Genomic DNA, 18,999 nt, shown 5'->3' with positions numbered 1-18,999 from the left:
TATGTATCAATTGCCCGCTCATCCTTGTTAAAAACGATCATTTCACATTTCCCCAACTCACTTTTAATACCCTTCAATGCTTTTGCTATATCTTTATTTTTATCCTCAGGGTCAAGTCCAAGAATGAAAAATCTCCTTGTGTGTTTTTGTACACTGAATTTTTAATGTTCTGACCTCCATTTTTTTTTAAGTTTCTAGTTATGCTCAGCAAAGTAATAGTGTCTATATTATATATATAGTAGTGTATAATATAGTCTATAACGACATTGCCACACATAAAAGAAATTTGAATACTGTGTATATAAAAGACAATATAGAATCAGATACACAATAGCAATGAAATCATTGTCACATATAAACAACAACAATGTAATAAATAACATATAACCACTATCATTCTAAGCATTAGGGATTAACAGCAGTCAGAATTACTGTCAGCAATAATAATGGCTTCTTGATGGTAATAATGCATTTTCAGTCATGTTGTACAATGTATTTGCAATCTATGGGATAATAAGAATTGTGAGAAGAATGTTCACAATAGCAAAAGCAAGAAAGTAAAAATATTTGTGGTACAACACATCAAATCTTAGACTGGCAAGAAAATACTTCTAGTAAAGGGAGGAAAAACTAAAACTTAAAAAAAAAACCCTTTCCTACATATACTCTCAGAATCCAGGAAGGGAATAGAAATGGCTATGAGTTTAATGTTCAAGGAAAATGAGATTTTGAAAAGTGCTTTTTCATTAATGTTTTTAAAACAGCTAAAAATAAATTATTCTTAGGCTCAAGTAAATTAATATAACAATTTCCCCCAAAAAACCAATAATCCCAAGGAGGAGTTTCCATATGTAACTTTATTCTGCTTCACTTGGATACAATCAAGAGCAATATTTCATATACTAATAGTATTAGCATGAGGCGCTCAAAGTGACTGTTCAGCTTGAGCTGAATAAAGTCACCATGTGGCACTCTAGGTTTGAACTGCCTCAGTTCTTTACAATAAGCAGGTACCAAAGAAACAGACATCCCATTGAGTTGCTGTATCTGATTGTTCCAAGACAGGATTGATTCAAGCTACATAGGCTCAGGATTGGAATGAAACAAATCTATAAATGGCCATAGACTATATTATGCCAGGGGGAGGGAAAGAGGATAAATGTTTATTTTAGAGCCTACTATATTCTAGGTATTATAGTGACCACTTTTTACAAATATCATCTTATTTGAGATTTACAAGAACCCTACTAGATAGTCTTATTCCCATTTTATAGGTGAGAAAACTGAGGGAAATAGGACTTAAGTGACTTGTCCAAGGTCACACAGTTTTAAACAAATGTCTAAGGTTGAATATGAACGAAGATCTTTCTGATTATAGGCCCATTGCTCCATACACAGCACTACTAGCTACCTCTTCATTTAACAAAAGAATTTACTCAACAGCAGTAAAGTAGCAGCATTGATTGGGTTGGGGACAGTTCCCATTTTTACTTCCCCATTTTCACAAGTGTTGCCTCTAACATGGTAATATAGGAAGTCTATCAAACTGAGGAAAACCATCCATTTGTGTACTGGGATTATATGCTTTAAATTGGCACATAATGATGGAGTGAGCAATTTGCACCTAGAGAGAGGATGGTGGGAACTGAGTGTGGACCACAACATAGTATTTTCACTTTTGTTATTGTTTGTGGCATTTTGTTTTCTTTCTCATTTTTTTTTCCTTTTTGATCTGATTTTTCTTGTGCAGCATGATAATTGTGTAAATATCCATAGAAGAATTGAACGTGTTTAACACATATTGGATTACTTGCCATTTAGGGGAGAGCATGGAGGAAAGGGAGGAAGAAAAAAATTGTAGCACAAGGTTTTGCAAGGGTGAGTATTGAAAGCTATATATGTGTTTTGAAAATAAAAAGCCTTAGAGAGACTTACATGAACTGATACTAAGTGAAATGAGTAGAACCACGAAATCATTATACACTTCAACAACAATATTACATGAGGATCAATTCTGATGGAAGTGGCTATTTTCAGCAATGAAAGGATCCAATTCGGTTCCAAATGATCAGGGATGAACAGAACCAGCTACACCCAGTGAAAGAACACTGGGAAATGAGTGTGGACTGTATACATTTTTGTTTTTCTCTCCAGGTTATTTTTGCCTTTCTAAATCTGATTTTTCTTGTGCAGCAAGAAAACTGTATAAATATGTGCACATATATTGTATTTAAGATATACTTTAACATATTTAATATGTATGAGATTGCCTGTCATCTAGGGGAGGAGGTGGAGGAAAGGAAGGGAAAAGTTGGCACAGAAGTGTTTGCAAGGGTCAATGTTGAAAAATTAGACATGCATATGTTTTGTCAATAAAGAGCTATAATAATTTAAAAAAAGCCTTATTTAAAAAAAAAAAACCTGGTCCATAATTAGTTTGAGTCTTAGTTCAATGGAACACTTAAATCTCAAAGTCAGTTTTATGTCCTTTTTAAGGGAAAAGTAGCCTGTATTTAAATAGGAGCGTCCAATCTTTTACATTAATAGTTATTGCTAATATCACACAAGTAGCCACTAGGTGGTGATCAAAACTTGACCAATACTAGTTTTTTCCAGACTGCAACTTTTCCCATTGCCTTCCAGGGTTATCTAAAAGTATGACTTAACCTCATAATAATTCACAACCTCTCTTGGCTCAAGTTCTATCCTATTCCACTATGATTTTTATTGATTCTTCAACTTCCTCAACAACAGAATCTGAAATTTACATGCTCATTTACATGCAGATAAAATGAACTCTTTAAAATGATGAAAATAAAATGAACAATATCAATTGTAAAACTCTTTAGTGGAGGAAGAGAAATGAATGCTACTGCCTGTGAGATCTAAAATCTCAACTCTCCCCTAAGCCTAAGGCTTATTATATTCTTCCTGGCAGGAGTGCCCTTTGAGAATTTTAGTATCAAAGGTTAATGGCCATGGACTGATTACTGCTTAAACTCATCACATAGTTCTCTTATTTTATCTGGGGAGACCTATAACTAGTGCCACCAGTACTCCTTCATGGGCACATTGAAGCAAATAAACTAAGTCATTCTGTGTTGTATTTAGATATTAGATCTATTAGAAAGATTTTTTTTTAGAAGACAGAAAATGAATATGAATTCTAACACTTGTCTGATAGAGATATTATATACTCTTGTGAAAGACGACTAAATGGAAATTTCTAGAAGTTATATGATATTAAAATACATAATACATAATAATATTTTACATTGTTAAAACTTAGGAACAGAGTGTCAAATTGGACCAATATTTACCATCAAAGAAATTATAAATCACCCTTCTAAAGCTTTAAGAATTTGCAAATGACAAGACTTAAACAGTAGCAACGTTATGAAAATAAACTAAATTCTATTTTATAATGTGTCTAAAATGTTTCTTTGTTCTAATATTTATAAGATATACTAGAATTTGTGCAAAGTTTTATTTTGTTTTGATTATTCACTGGTAGTTTATAATTGCAGAAGCTTAGTAAACATTAGCTAAGTCTGATACATCACTTAATTTCATTTATTTATCAATTTGTAGTGCTAATATTTTGCTTTGATTTGCACTTCAGTGTCCTTTTCATCAATTAACAAGAGTGGACAATCTTCTAAGTTGTTCCCTGGAGGGAGTATGGTCATATACCTTCATGGAATTTTCTTTCCACATCTTTCCAAGACTCCAGTATCTCTTTCTTCTTCTTATACTTTTCCCATAAAACATGGTGACAAACATCTCCCTCACAATGCCACATTAGGACAACCATAATTATTAATTAATCTTCTGAAATTATTGATTTCCATAGTTCATATATCACTGATGTCCTTAAGATGAAACCACTGAAGGAAAAACACATATCTCTCTGGCCAGTATGAGTCTGTGGGAGGTTTTAAATAGCTAAACTTGTGGAGTTTCTAAAAGCTTCTAACTCCTGAACATTTTGTGGAGAACATGCCTGCAGAAGGGATGGAAGGGATTTCTTTCTTTCCTTCCCTGTGGATCATGGACTGTGTGATAGCAGAGTAGATGGTGTCCCATCTAGAAGTTCTGTAGTTTATCCAGTTCATTTAAGAAGAGAAAGGAGTAGACCCTCAGAACCCAGTTAAGGAACCTATCTATCTGGGACAGGGTACCCAAAGGGTGGTGTGAGTTCTCTCTCTACAAAGAGAGCAACTGTTTCTAGATTCTATAAAGTAAGCAGTTTTGAATTTTCTTTGCCATATTTGTACAATACACAGCTATTTCATTACTGTTCCACTCTAAATATGACCATTCTCCCAATGGTCATTTTATGTATACCCCTGGTTTATGAGATGGAATGATTTTTTTAGCTACTATTATTACTATGCATTCACAGTAAATGCCTTTGCTAAGAGCTAATTGTGTCTACTGAATGAATGTTAATGGGAAGCACACCAGTGGGGGCTTGTGAACTATATAATTTTAGAAAGGTTATGGCACAAGATATATCTTTGAACTTGGGAATAGCAACCCTCTGGTGATACAACCCACAACTAAAAGTACAAATTGAGGGATTAGTCCAGAGAGGATGTTATTGTAGACAAAAACATTTACTAAGTACTTATTCTTTGCCAGATACTGTGCTAAGCACTTTGCACACTGTAGGCTGCTAATAAATGTTTGCTGTATAATAGATTCAAGAGAGGAAGGAAAGCATGATATTTTCCAGAATGCCTGGGCCATTAACAGAGCTGAGGTAGGAAAAGACATTCCTCAATATCCTTGAGCTCAATTCCTCTCTAAACACTCAATGGGAGAACAAAATCTCCCATTCCCAAAGATGTGTGTTTAGGGATGGAGAGGGGTTTGTGATCAAACAAGGGAGGCCTCTAAGAAATAGCCACAACAGTTACAGTGTTTCTTAGTTATATTAGACAATAAGAGTTCTGTCTGGAGCACAGTGAAATGCGGTAGCCTGAATATGGAAACCTGGTAAACAATGGCCATCCTCAAGAGAGTTGAGTAGTACCTCAAGTGATGGAAGCCAAGAACTACATAGCTGATTATGGCCAAGTTAAGAAGCAAATAGTAGACAGCAGATACCTGCAAGAATAAGCTTCATTCCCCTTATTCCATTTATAAACCTAGCTCTATCAAGACCATTCCTCTTTTGGAGGAACTTGTTTTCCAAGTTACTTTGGAGGCAAAGAGAATGAGATTGTTTTAACACCAGGCTGCAGCAGTCTCTTGTATTTTCCCTTTAATTTAGCCAAGGGAAAACAGAAAAGCAGAAATTCAGGAGTTGGGACTTTAAATGTAAAGAGTTGCTTAAGATCATTTAATTTTATATATTATAGTAGGACATTTTAAAACAAAGTAAATTACCTGCTTCGTGGGAAATGTCAGATTATGTACATGCACATGCACACACACACACACACACACACACACCCACCCCACACATACCCCACACTAAACATACTTGAAGCATAGCACAGACCAGCTAGATTGATTTGGGAGAGAGAAATGTTCTGCTGTCAGATGGGAGACAAACTTAGTTTACTGCATCTGACAGTGAGACAGTCTGGTGTGAAACATCAGAGAAAACCTGCAGGGATGATCCTACTCTATCACTAAAAGCAGAGGCTTTCACTTATCTGCCATGTAGGAAATAAATGCAGTTCCTGTCAGATTTGGGATGGAGGACTGTCATTTCTCAACTCCCATTCTATCTGTTTTCTGTAGTACTTTTCTACCAAAATCACTGGGCACAATTTCTCACTTAATTGACATGTGAATAAGCAACCCTTTCAGATTCCATGAAGTTGAGGAAGAAGTTAAAATCTCAATGGGATGGGAGAGAACCTAGCCAAGAAAAATTGTGAATTATTATGAGATTAAAACATATCCTTAAACAATAGCCCTAGAAAGCACTGAGAAAAGCTAAAGTCTGAAAAAATTAGCATTTCTACAAAGGCATGAGAGGTAAAGTATATTGGGCAAGCTTTGAGCACCACCCAGTGGCTTAATCAGTGTGGTATTGGCAGCATGTACTCCTAATGAAAATAATAGGCTCTTTCCCCTAAAAAGAAAATGAAACCAATTTTGAGACTTGTGTTTCATGGGGTTAAGACTCCAATTGTTGATGTACCAGCTTAAAATACACAATCCCAGTGCACAAATAGCTAGTTTTCCTCAGGCTTGACAGACTTTCTATTGCTTAGTTGGGGCAAAAAATGAGGGAGTAAAAATGGAAGCTGTGCCCAAGTCAGTGGATGCTGTACCTTTGCTGAATACCCTCTCCTTACTATTGTTGAGTAAACGTTTTGTTAACTATCATATGGCCTACAGGGGACTTGTTTCATCCCCATCTTGATTCTCTATAGTCTAAGTCATTTCTGGCCTTGAACAATTAGATATAGCAATCCAGTGGAATTTCTGTTTCTTTGGTACTTGCCTAGTGGTATGAGCTGGGATAGCTCAAATTTAGAGTGCCACCTGGTGATTTATTCAGTTCTAACAAGTTGAGCAGTCACTTTCAGTTCTTCATTGTAATGCTGTTAGTAGAAGAAACATAGGTTTGCCTGTATCAACGTGAGCCCCACAAGGAAAATCTCACTCAGCATCATTTCAACCTCAAACAAAGCCATAAGATTCTAAGATTTCTTTTCTAGGAAGCCTGGAGCAACCTATGAAGAAAATCATGTTGCTTCCCCTGCCCACAAATAAGCTACAAACTTGAATGCTTAAGTTCTGAAGCACTGTGGGGAAAACCCTCAATTAGAAGGTCTGGGTTAATAGGCTTGGTTCTATCACTTACTGACTGTGTCACCTTGAAGCTTTATCTCCCAGGGCTTCAGTATCCTCATCTACATGATCCACATATCAAGCTCCTTAGCATGTACTTTCCTTTTACAGTCTCACAGTAGTTTTGAAATTGATGAGTATACATTTACCCCCTTAATTGAGAAGAGAAATTACCATTTTTAGGGTTAGAAAGAAGTAAATGCTTGACCTAGGATATAGCTGGTCCTCTTGAATACCTGTAAACCCCTTGTTCTCTTTGTCACCCAAAAGTCAAGGTCAGTCATTCCCTGAATCAGTGCTCAGTCATGGACACTGGTTTGAAGGATTCATGGCCATGTCACTCCCTTCCTCAAGAAATAACAGTGGCTTGAGCGAATATAATAAAAATGACAATACTACCTAAATTAATCTACTTATTTAGTGCTATACCAATCAAATTCCCAAGAAATTATTTTACAGATCTAGAAAAGATAATAACAAAGTCCATCTGGAAGAACAAAAGATCAAAAATTTCAAGGAAATTAATGAAAAAATGCAAATGAAGATGGCCTAGCTATACCAGATTTAAAACTACATTAAAAAGCAATGGTCATCAAAACCATTTGATACTGGCTAAGAAACAGAATAGTTGATCAGTGGAATAGGTTAGGTTCACAGAACAAAATAGACAATGACTAGTAATCTAATGTTTGACAAACCCAAAGACCCCAGCTTTTGGGGTGAGAACTTAATATTTCACAAAAATTGCTAAGAAAATTGGAAATTGGTATGGCAGAAATTAGGCATTGACTGACTCACACCTAACACCTTATACCAAGATAAAGTTGAAATGGGTTCATGATCTAGACATAAGGAATGATATTATAAACAAATTAGAAGAACATACTCTCATAATTCTCAGATCTCAGAAGGAATGTGACTAAAGAAGAACTAGAGATCATTATTGATCACAAAATAGATCATTTTGATTATATTAAATTAAAAAGGTTTTGTACAAACAAAACTAATGCAGATAAGATTAGAAGGGAAACAATACACTGGGAAAACATTTTTACATTCAAGGATTCTGATAAAAGCCTCGTTTCTAAAATATATAGAGAATTGGCTCAAATTTATAAGAATTCAAACCATTCTCCAATTGATAAATGGTCAAAGGATATGAACAGACAATTTTCAGATGAAGAAACTGAAATTATTTCTAGTAATATGAAAAGGTGCTCTGAATCACTTGATCAGAGAAATGCAAATTAAGAAAACTGAGATACCATTACACACCTTTCAGGGTCAGTGTTGAAAAATTATCCATGCATATGTTTTGAAAAATAAAAAGTTTTAATGAAAACAAAAAGAAATAACAGTGGCTTTCTGTTGCCCAGTAAATCAGAGACTCATAGAGATTAGAGGATTTTAGGGATAGATTATCTAGTCAATTTCTTCATCATACAGAGGAAGAAAGCAAGATCCAGATAGAAATACAAGGAACATTCAGTCTAAATTTAACATTTGGCATTTAATGTCCTCTTTGATCTAGTGCCAGGCTACCCTTCCAAATTTATTCTCAGCTACATATCTCCTGCTACCTACTATCCTATATATCTCCTCCTTATTTCATTCTCTTTCTTGTCTATGTTCCTCTTTTTGTCCTATGTTCCTCAACCATTTTGTTCTGTACAACCATTCACCTACTTCAATTTTACCATCCTTCTTGGCCCAGGTCACAATTCATTTCCTCCAAAAAGCCTTTCCTAACTATTGATTCCTCTTTGTATTTCTACTCTTCACTAATTCTGATGAAGTCTGACGCCTCAAAATCTTTTTCTCTCTTATACCTCACAGTGCCAAGAACAGGAACTACCACAATAATAATAATTGGCATTTTAATAATGCTTTAAAATTTGCAAAGCTCTTTACATGCAATAGGAAAAGTAAAATGACCTGACTTGGTACTATCAAATGGTTCAATCACATCAGAATTCATATCAAAAACTGATATGATTTTATGAGTTGTTGTTCTTGTTGTCTATCCTTTGTTCTTGGAGGGGATCAATGACATCAGGAAAGTGGTGTCTTGACTTGCTAGTGAATTGGATTTCAGTGAGGCAGGGCTGTGCAAAGTCATCAGCCTCCCTGTTTCCTCCAGAGCCATCTGAGTCCAGTGGCAAGACATAGGTCAGGATGACTGGCAATGTTCCTGGAAGCATTCATTACATCAAAGAAGCATCATTATCATCTGCTTTGTTGCTGTATCTTGAGGACCATGAAATCTTTCCATTTGACTTGCAGCTGAAATCTTCTCTATAAAATCATTTTCATTAGAATGTGAGCTCCTTGAGCTTTCATGAACTGATGTTAAGTGAAATGAGCAGAAGCGGGAGATCACTGTACACGGCAATAAGATTATACGATAATCAATTCTGATGGGCATGGCTCTTGGCAACAATGAAGTGATTCAGACCAGTTCCAATGGTCTTGTGATGAAGAAAGCCATCTGCACCCAAAGAGAGGACAGTGGGAACTGAATGTGGACCATAACATAGTATTTTCACTCTTTTTGTTGTTGTTTCCCTGCATTTTGTTGTCTTTCTTATTTTTTTTTCCTTTTTTAGCTGATTTTTCTGGAGCAGCATGATATTTGTGGAAATATGCATAGAGAAATTGCACATGTTCAACATGTATTGGATCGCTTGCTGACTGGGGGAGGGGGTGGGAAAAGGAAGGGGAAAAATTAGAATACAGGATTTTGTAGGGATGAATGTCAAAAATTATCCATGTATATATTTTGAAAATAAAACGCCTTAATTTTAAAAAAATAAATGTTAAAAATTAATTTTTTTTTAAAAAGAGAGAATGTGAGCTTCTTGAGAACATACACACCTTTCAGGGTCAATGTTGAAAAATTATCCATGCATATGTTTTGAAAAAGAAAAAGCTTTAATTAAAACAAAAAGAAATAACATCTTCCTATTGCCCACTTGGCAGTTTTTGTTTTTCTATTTGTATCTCTAACACTTAGCTCTGGGTTTTGTACATAGTATTAAATCATTTTATTCATTCATTCATTCATTCATTCTTACAACCTGTGTAACTACACAAATCACTCAAATTCTCTAGGCCCAACTTTTCTCAACTGTAAAATGAGAAGTTTGGACTAGAGTCTCTATTCCATTTCTAGATCAGGATTCATCTTTGAGTAATAGTATTCCCATTTTGCAGATGAACAAACTGAGGCTCAGAGAGGTCAAATGATTTGTCAGTCGTCATATTGCTAATAAATATCAAAGATGATATTTAAACCCAGGTCTTCCCCACGCCATGTGCTGTCCAGTACTCTATGCTGCCCATTCTTCATTTCTGAAGATCAATAACATCACAATGTTGGAGCTGGGATATGGTGTGTTTGGCTGTGGTTGATCAGTCCACAAGAGTGGAAGTGGCTCCAGATCGGAGCACTCATGTTTCCTCTGTGCTTCCACAATTCTATTTTGCTCATGAAGAACAGTGCCAGTATTTCCCACGCCCCAAAGTCAACATTAAAGTTCTTCAGAGACGCCATGAGAGTGTGCTCATATTGCTTCTTCTGACCACAGTGTAAGCACTTATCTTGTGTGGGTTCTCCATAAAATAATTCTTTTGAGTAAGATACATGTGGCGTTCAAATAATGTGGCCCGTCCATTGGAGCTGTGCCCTCTGCAGTGGGCTTGGAATGCTTGACAGGTCAGCTCCAGAAAGGCCCTCAGCTTCTGGTACCTTATCCTGCCAGGGGATCTTCAGAATCTTCCCAAGACAATCCAAGTGGAAGCGGTTCAGTTTCCTGGCATTGCAGACTGTCCCAGTTTCACAGGCACACAATGGGGTCAGCACAGCAGTTTTGTAGACCTTCAGTATGATAGCCAGAGGTTCTCTCCCACTCTTTCTTATGGAGCTTCCCAAATGTTGCACTAGCTCTTGAAGTATGCACATCAATCTTCTCAAATATGTGGACACCAATCCTATCACCCGCCTCCCCCCACCTAAGCATAATAAAATGTCATGGATGCGTTCTCATAGAAAGCACTGATATTAAATAGACTACATTGTCAGGAAAAGAAATAGGCAGAAGGTGAGAGTGATGAAGGCAATGTGAAGCCCTCTGTGCTGGATCTATCACACACCCCAAGCTAAACATTTGCACTCAGCAGAAGGGGTGGCCCCAAGGCAAGATGACTGTCAGGAGACTCCATATGAACAGGTTAGGGTGTTTTTCCCTGTATAAATAGGCTATTGCTGACCAGAGGGGAAACCAAGTCACTACATCGTAACAGTGGAGCAGAAGAGGGGGCAGCTTTCAAAGGCCTGGCATACAGGACCACATTTGCTTCTGTAGGTTAGAACACTCATAAACATCAGGATTGAGTTGGCAAAAATGAAGGGGAAATTCAGAAGCTTCTAAATGAGAAACAAGAACTCTACAAGATATATCAGCAGAATAGCTTCTGGGTTAAACAGCAGCATTTAACTCCATCCCAAGCAAAGTGCAATGATGCTTCTTTGATAGTTATTGATGGGAATATGTATATACATTAATTATAGCTTTTTTGTTTACAAGATACATGCATGGATAACTTTTCAGCACTGACAATTGCAAGACCTTTTGTTCCAACTTTTCTCCTCCTTCCTCCCCTCCTCCCCAGGATGGCAGGTTGACCAATACATGTTAAATATATTAAGGTATAAGTTAAATACAATATATGTATCCATGTCCAAACAGTTATTTTGCTGTATAAAAAGAATCGGACTTTGAAATAGTTTACAATTAGCCTGTGAAGGAAATCAAAAATGCAGGCGGACAAAAATAGAGGGATTGGGGATTCTATGTAGTGGTTCATAGTCATTTCCCAGAGTTCTTTTGCTGGGTGTAGCTGGTTCAGTTCATTACTGCTCTATTGGAACTGACTTGGTTCATCTCATTGTTGAAGAGGGCCACATGATGGGAATATATATTGAAGCCCCAGTATTCCTGTACACTAAGTTCATTCCCTGGAAGGTGAAAGCATATTATTATGTGGTACTCTGATTGTCAGTACCCAGTTCTAATTACCTAAAGTCAGTGACTCCCTGTGGTGAAAGTGATGGGATCATAGAATATCATAACTGGAGGGAATCTTGGAGAGCCACTAACTCATCTCTCTCATTTTACTGAGGAGGAAACTGAGGTCCCCAAAGATTAAGCTATTTGTTCATGGCCACACAAGTAATGAATGGCAGAGCCAAGATTTTAATCTAGATCTTTAGACACAAGATCTCAGCTGGCTCCAGGAGAGCATCTAGGAGGGGAGAAGATGTTGAAGATGATGATTTAAAGACCAGACTCAGCCTGTCAGAGAGAATGCTGTATATACATCTCTCCTAAAGGCTGAGTTCCCACAAGAACCTGCCAGCTACCATACCACCAGTCTTCTGGGGGAGCTCCTTAGAAAGTTCCCTTTATGAGGGCCTGAAAATCCTACAAATCAGTTGTATTGTATATGTAATGACTAGACATTTCTTTTCCATTCTGAGGTTTAACAGAGGCTACAATCTTAAAGACTATTACTGAGCAAGGCTCTTGGAATCCCTGGGCTGCTAAAGCCTTGCTGTGCGACTCTGGGCCCCTCTAAGCCCCAGGTCATCCCATCTTTCCCCACTGTCAGTCTTAAGGAGTTCCCTTGCCAAGACTACTCTTCCTGATGATGTCTGTCATAAAGAAGTGTTCCACTTGAGGTTGGCATTGGGGTTCACAGAGAGGGAGTCCAATGGAAACTACTGACTATCCCATATCCTTTAGGCAGCTCCTAGCCAACTGCTGAAGACATTTAAACCTCCGGAATGAGATCATATCTGGCTCATTTCCCACACATCCCAGACTCGCAGATGGTTGTCTGCATCAGCTGGAGTTGACAATGTTAGCCTTGGAGAACAACCTTTTTAACAAAGAAAACTGAGCATTGATTTGTACATAGAGACCTCTGGGTATTGGGCATGACTGGGGGAGGACAAAGGAAGGTGGAGACAAAAGCTTTGAGGAACTTATATTTTGTCTAGAATAAAAGTGATTGGATACAGACCAGCATATAATATTCATATAAATAACTCCCAAAATCCATAAGCTGCTTCCCCACCTTTCTAGTCTTCTTAGATATTACTCCTTCTGTCTTCCCCTACTCTATTCCTTGAAAAAGACATTCCATTTCCCAATCAAGCATTTGGCTTGGCCCCCTAGCTTGGAATGTTTTTTCTCTTCCCAGGCTTCCTTCAAGTCCCAGTTAAAATTCCATCCTCCACAGGAAGCCTTTCTGGAACCCCCTTAATTCTAGTGTCTTCCTTCTGTTGATTACTTCCAATTTATCCTGCATATAGCTTGTTTGTACTTAGTTGTTTACATATTGTCATCTCCATTAGATTGTGAGCTCCGAAGAGCAGGAAAGTTCTTTTACCTTTCCTTATATCCCCAGGGTTAAACATAGATAAATAGTAGACAATTTATAAATGTTTATTCACTAATTGAATGACCCAGACTTGGGCACCCAGCTAATTACAGCATTACAGATGTAACCATAAAAAGGCTGAAATTTCTGAGAAGGAGAAGGCTAAAGAAAGGTAGTAAAGGCTGAAGTGGGCAGGTAATGTAAAAGGCTTCCTGGAAGAAGTAAAGAAATGGAAGAGGAATAAAGTTTGTAAACAAGGAGTATATTGCCATAGTTAGATGTTTCCATGTCCAATTCCCTAGTACCCAAAAAAGGTCAAATCTGGGTAGAATAAAGGCTGAATAAAGAAGGGGTGGGACAGCTAGGTGGTGTAATGGATAGATAGAATGCCATGCCTGAAATCAAGAAAATTCATCTTGAGTTCAAATCTGGCCTTAGACACTTATTAGCTGGATGACTCTGGACAAATCACTTCTCTCTGTTTGCCTCAGTTCATCTATAAAATGTGCTGGCATTCCAGTGTCTCTGCCAAAAGAATCCCACAAAAGGGGATCATGAAAAGTGGAAATGATTGAAACAACTAAACAATAACAAAAAGAAGGTTCAGGAAATTTGCAGGGAATTGAGGATGAGCCCTTCCTAGTTGGAAACACTTATTTTTCAGGAATAAAGGTCTGATCTACACTGTGTCTTTTATATTTGGGCTATTACCTCAACTTCCTCCCCACTGGTAACCTAGACTGCTCTTGAGGCCCATGGCTCTACCAGGAGAGCTTTTGCTTTACTTTGTAGGCCTTTACATTACTTTCCCATTGATTCCATACCTTGCAAACTGGTATCCTTTCACTATCCTTTCCGGATCTTTCTTATGTGTAGAATACCATAATTAGAATGTAAATTTCTGGAGATCAGGGACTGACTTTCTCATATGCATTTGTGTCCCCTGTGCTTAGCACTCTGCCTTTCACATATTAAATATTTAACAAATTCTTTATTTATCTATTATAGCTCCCATTTATGAAAAGGGTACTGATGTGTACTGTTATTGGTTTCTGGTAAAATAATTCTAATATATGGCTTCATTAGTTTCTCTTTTTTTTTGAATGGATGCCAATCAATTGGGGAATGGCTAAATAAGATATGATATATGAGTGTAGTGTACTACCATTGATTTATAAGAAATAATAAGCAGATTGATTTCAGAAAAGCCTAGAAAGACTTATATGAACTGATGCTGAGTTAAGTGAGTAGAACCAGGAAACCATTGTACACAATAATAGCAAAATTGTGTGATGATGAACCATGATAGACTCATAATCCAGTGATCCAAGACAGTTCCAAAGATTTGGGATGAAAAATGTCACCTTCATCCAAAGAAAGAACTATGGAGACTGAATACAGATCAAAGCATACTATTTTCACTTTTTTTTGGGGGGGGGGATTGGTCTTTTGTGGTTTTTTTCCTTTTGTTCTGACTTTTTTTTCCCAAAATGACTAATATAGAAATATGCTTAAAATGACTGGACACATATAACCTTTATCAGATTGCTTGCTGTCTTAGAGAAGGGGGATTTAAAAAGGAGAGGGAGAAAAAAATTGGAACTCAAAATCATACAAAAATGAATGTTGAAAACTATCTTTACATGTAATTAGAAAAATAAAATATTATTAAAATTAAAAAATTTAATTTCTCTTTCTAGGCTATAGGATGATTCTTTAGGTTTGTATATTGTCTCTCTACTGGGGGGATCCAGAAGCTTCTTCACCATCTTCAGACCAAGATAAAAGGAATTCTCTCCCATCTGTTTAGGGACAAAAGGCATTCTTCCTCCCAAACTTTCCCTGATTGCTATCATTAACCACACAAGTCAGGATCAGCAGCCAGAAAATGTTCATATATTTGTCTGAGGAACAAATTGTCCAAAAAAAATTGTCTGTAGCCCATAATTATGCTGGAGGAAGGGACAGGGTCCCTTCATACTTACCGTACCTCTATTCCTCCAAGTAGTTCTAGAAGATGAACTTTCTCTATCCTTTTTCCAAATTCTTTTCCAATGCCAAGTTCAAAGACCATAAATCCACAAGTAACTAGAATCCTGAATTCCTGTGGCAGTGTTTACTACCTTGCCAGATAGGAGGTAAAAGATTATAAAAGGAACTTCCCAGTGCCAATCTGCATCTTCCAAAAGACAAGAGAAGTTCAGAGGATTTTGGATAGACCCTTAATGAACACATGGTTTTGAGCTAAAAACTACTACTTTAGACATAGGATTTAGAATTAGAGAGGATTTCACAAACAATCTTCGAGTAACTAATTTTATTAAGGAGGAAATTGCAAACCAAAGAGTTGATTGATTTGTCCAAAGTCATGCAGGTTTTAAGTAGAAAAGCAGAGATTTGAATGTCAGCTCCAAGTTTAATGTTCCAAAGAACTAAACCATCCACTTCTCACCATTCCTGGAACCATTTAAGGTTTACACCACTGGGTCTTTGAAATGAAGCCATGTTAGATGGATTTAGGAATCTGACCTTCACTTTCTGAACAATTTAATTGTCTTCTCTCTTATTATCAGCCTTCAGTAGTGAACAATAAGCAAAGAAAAATAATCACCAGCAATGCAGATGTTTCCATTTCATTCTTTTTTCAATTGAGGGGAAATTTACAACATGGCACAATAACAAGTTCTGGGTGTCAAGTTTTGGCTTTGCCACAAATTGGTTGTATGACCTTGCCAGATAAGAGTAGAAATCAAATCACTTTCTCTGGGTTCAATTTCCTCATCTTTAAAATGGGGGGTGGGGTAGACCAACGAATCATTAAGGCCTCCCTGAGCTCTGATATTCCATGTTTTAAAATCATTTACAGATTTTTGACTTTACAAATCCTTGTATAACAAGAGTCCGGCTGAGAGGAACTTCGGAAATAACTAGATGTTTTTTAGCTTCCTCTTAAAGGTGAAAATACTAAATGCAAAGAAAACAAACCTCTATCAAGGATTAACTTCAATCATCAACTTCTAGAGTACATTTTGGGAGAAAATGTAAGTACCACCCAGTTGTCTCTGATATTCTCCATCTTCCCCCATAGACCTCCATAATAGAATATAAATATTCTTCTCCAAGACTGTTTCTCAAATTTGGTATTTTATCTCCCTAGTATATTGGTATAGTATATACATTTGCAGACACTCTTACATACAATTGCAGAAAAGTCAGAGAAAATATCCCCACTGTTACGTAACTTTCATGGAATCTCTGAAGAACCAGCTTTTTCCAACGCCTAGAATGTTTGTTCTGAGGGCAATAGTGGTACTTATGGAGCTAGTGCCAGGGCTGACAGTGACTGGTGAATCATTTTCAGATCAAGAATTCATAGAGCCTTAGACTGGGAATGGATCTTAGAAACCATCTAGTCCAGTTCCCTTTTATTATAGATGAAACAACCAAGACCCAGAGAGAATAGGATGTTAGAACATAGACCTTAGAACAAGGAACATCTAGAACTCACTTAATCCCATTACCTAATTGTACTGGGAGAGAAACAGTCTCAGAAATGAAAAAGTAGTACATTGGGGTAGGGCCAAGCTCACCTACCGGTTCTTTTGATTCTGACCCGTTAATTTTTCTAGTTTCTTCCTAAAGAGATACCTAGCCCATAGGTAGGGCACCTGGCATTTTTATATTACTGTCAATAACGTTTTTTTTTAATAGTAATATGGGTTGGACCGGAATTTTGACTGCTATAGGGATCTCCTAGATAAGGAAAGTCCCTCTTTCAACACAAGTTGGTATCTTCTCTGAACTTTATAATGTTTTACAGTTTCGAGGGGCACTAGGAGGGTAAGTGACTTGCTGGGGGTCACACAGCCAATAAATGTCAGAGATTTGGGGCCGGTTCTTAATTTACTATGCCACATTACCTCTTGCTTTCCGAATAGTTGCTAAAACTGGCTCTCCAATGTCCCCCCGGGCCCCTCCTTTTCCCATTATGGGGGTGTGTGTGCCTGAGTAGGGGTTTCATTCCCTGAGCTTATATAGCTCTATTTATGTCATCGAATTGCTGCTTTGACCTAGTCCTTCCCTGCTGACCTTCACCTTTGTTTCCCCCGAAGTGAGCGGCACCCTGCATATGGTCCCCAGTACTTTGGGTACCTAAGGAGAAGACAAGACTCGTCGGAAAAGACTTGATATTGGGAAAGAGTAAAGGCAAAGGCATAAGGGGACGGCAGAGGGCGGGATGAATAGTTTCTTGGAAGAAAGGAACGTGGGCTTGGACGGACTTTGGAAGATGGTGAGGGATGGCGGTCCGTGGTCACGGCCGAATAACAACAAAACTGACCCCTTCCCAGTCAAAGATCGGGAACTGCGCCTGCTGGACTCTTCTTTCGGGTCATCGGGAGGCAGCGAGCCGCCGGGCAGCCTCTCCTAAAGCGGACCGAGCCAAATCGGACGCTGATGAACTAGCCCGTCGGAGTCAGACCCGAACTCGGCCCAAGAAGCTGGATGGGATGGGGCGGGTCGAACCTGGCTGAGGTGAGTCTGGCACTAGCGACCCACCCGTACTGGCTGCGCGGGCCCCTTCCCCGGACCGTTCTCCTCGCCTTTCTCTCTCCCCTCCCCCCGGGAGGAGGAGACTCCGCTTCCTTGGTCCCTCCTCCCGCCGCTGCTGCTGGAATCTCGGCTGCCCAGGCCGCCGGCTGCGCAAAGACCCCTCCGCTCTGCCTTTCCAGAGGACTGAGCCGAGCCGAGCTGAGCCGGGCCAGGCCGGGCCAGGCCGGGAGCGGAGCAAGGTGGTCCAGGTGAGTCGGGCGCTGGGGGGGAGAGAGCCGTCCTCATCCCGGGCCATCCCGGAGAAACACTTCACGCCCCTTCCATGGGGCAGGCAGGAGGTGAACGCGAGCACTGAGGCTTTACGACCCGGGACAAGTAGGAAATTCCCGAGTTTCGGGGAGTAGGGAGTGGTGTGGGCTTCTCCTAGCGCAGAAGCTCGACAGTCTCAACTCCAACCTTTCTTCTCACAACTTTTTTGGCGGACGTTGGGAGTGGGGGTGGTTTGTGTGTTTGTGTGTCTATCTCCTGGGGGACCGAATACCTCCCTCACTGGCCCTAGCCTGGATGCCGGGGGGAGGGGGCACCGGGGTTTGGAATGCAGCGGTCCGGGAGTGGGGGCGGCCAGGGGTGGGATTTGGAGCTCTCCCCACCGAACTTAACGTGGTCACCATGGCGAGCGTGGGATAGACTAGCACTGGCAGCCAATCCTCGTGGGGAGCCCTCTCGTCTCGGTCTGCCCCCCCACTTCGGAGGGGCCAATGAGGGCCTCGCAGAAGGGGGTAGGCGGGACCTCCCGGTGTTGGGGGAGATGGGAAGTAATTGGGCGCTGAGGCAGCGGGAGGGGAAGGGAGGTAGGGGAGGTAAGGTGGTAAGGTGGTAGGGTGGTAGGATGGTAGGGAACTATCGTAATGAATTAGGAGAAGCGTTGGTTCTGCCCCTAATCATTGGGCTCTGGGTTTTTGAAGAAGACTCGAGTATTGTCTCTTGGAAAAGAGGGAGAATTGCGTGGGGGCAGGAATGCACATCTGGAAGTTCGATACGTTTATGGGAGGCCACAGGTGGGGGGGCCTGGCAGGAGAAAGGTGAGTTGCCCATTCTGGCTTGAAAGTAGGGAGTGGATTCCAGTTTCTTCGTCTATCAGACGGGCATGTAGGGTCCTGCTAACATCGAAACTGTGCAAACGATTTC

At 39.1% G+C, this 18,999-nt stretch overlaps 1 protein-coding gene across 3 annotated transcripts in view; it reads left to right on the top strand.

The window, feature by feature from the left end:
• The first annotated feature begins 15,568 nt into the window (after positions 1 to 15,568).
• The window catches only part of CCDC102A (coiled-coil domain containing 102A), a 54,404-nt gene continuing 50,973 nt past the window's right edge, over positions 15,569 to 18,999 (top strand). For all 3 annotated transcript variants that reach the window (XR_007950942.1, XR_007950941.1, XM_051979915.1), the window contains exon 1: positions 15,569 to 18,059. The gene's annotated coding sequence lies outside the window, so the exon portion shown is untranslated. The remainder of the gene's footprint in view (positions 18,060 to 18,999) is intronic.

The sequence above is a fragment of the Antechinus flavipes genome, chromosome 2 (assembly GCF_016432865.1).
Source record: "Antechinus flavipes isolate AdamAnt ecotype Samford, QLD, Australia chromosome 2, AdamAnt_v2, whole genome shotgun sequence".
NCBI classification, from domain to species: domain Eukaryota; kingdom Metazoa; phylum Chordata; class Mammalia; order Dasyuromorphia; family Dasyuridae; genus Antechinus; species Antechinus flavipes.
This window is presented reverse-complemented; position numbering and strand designations above follow the sequence as displayed.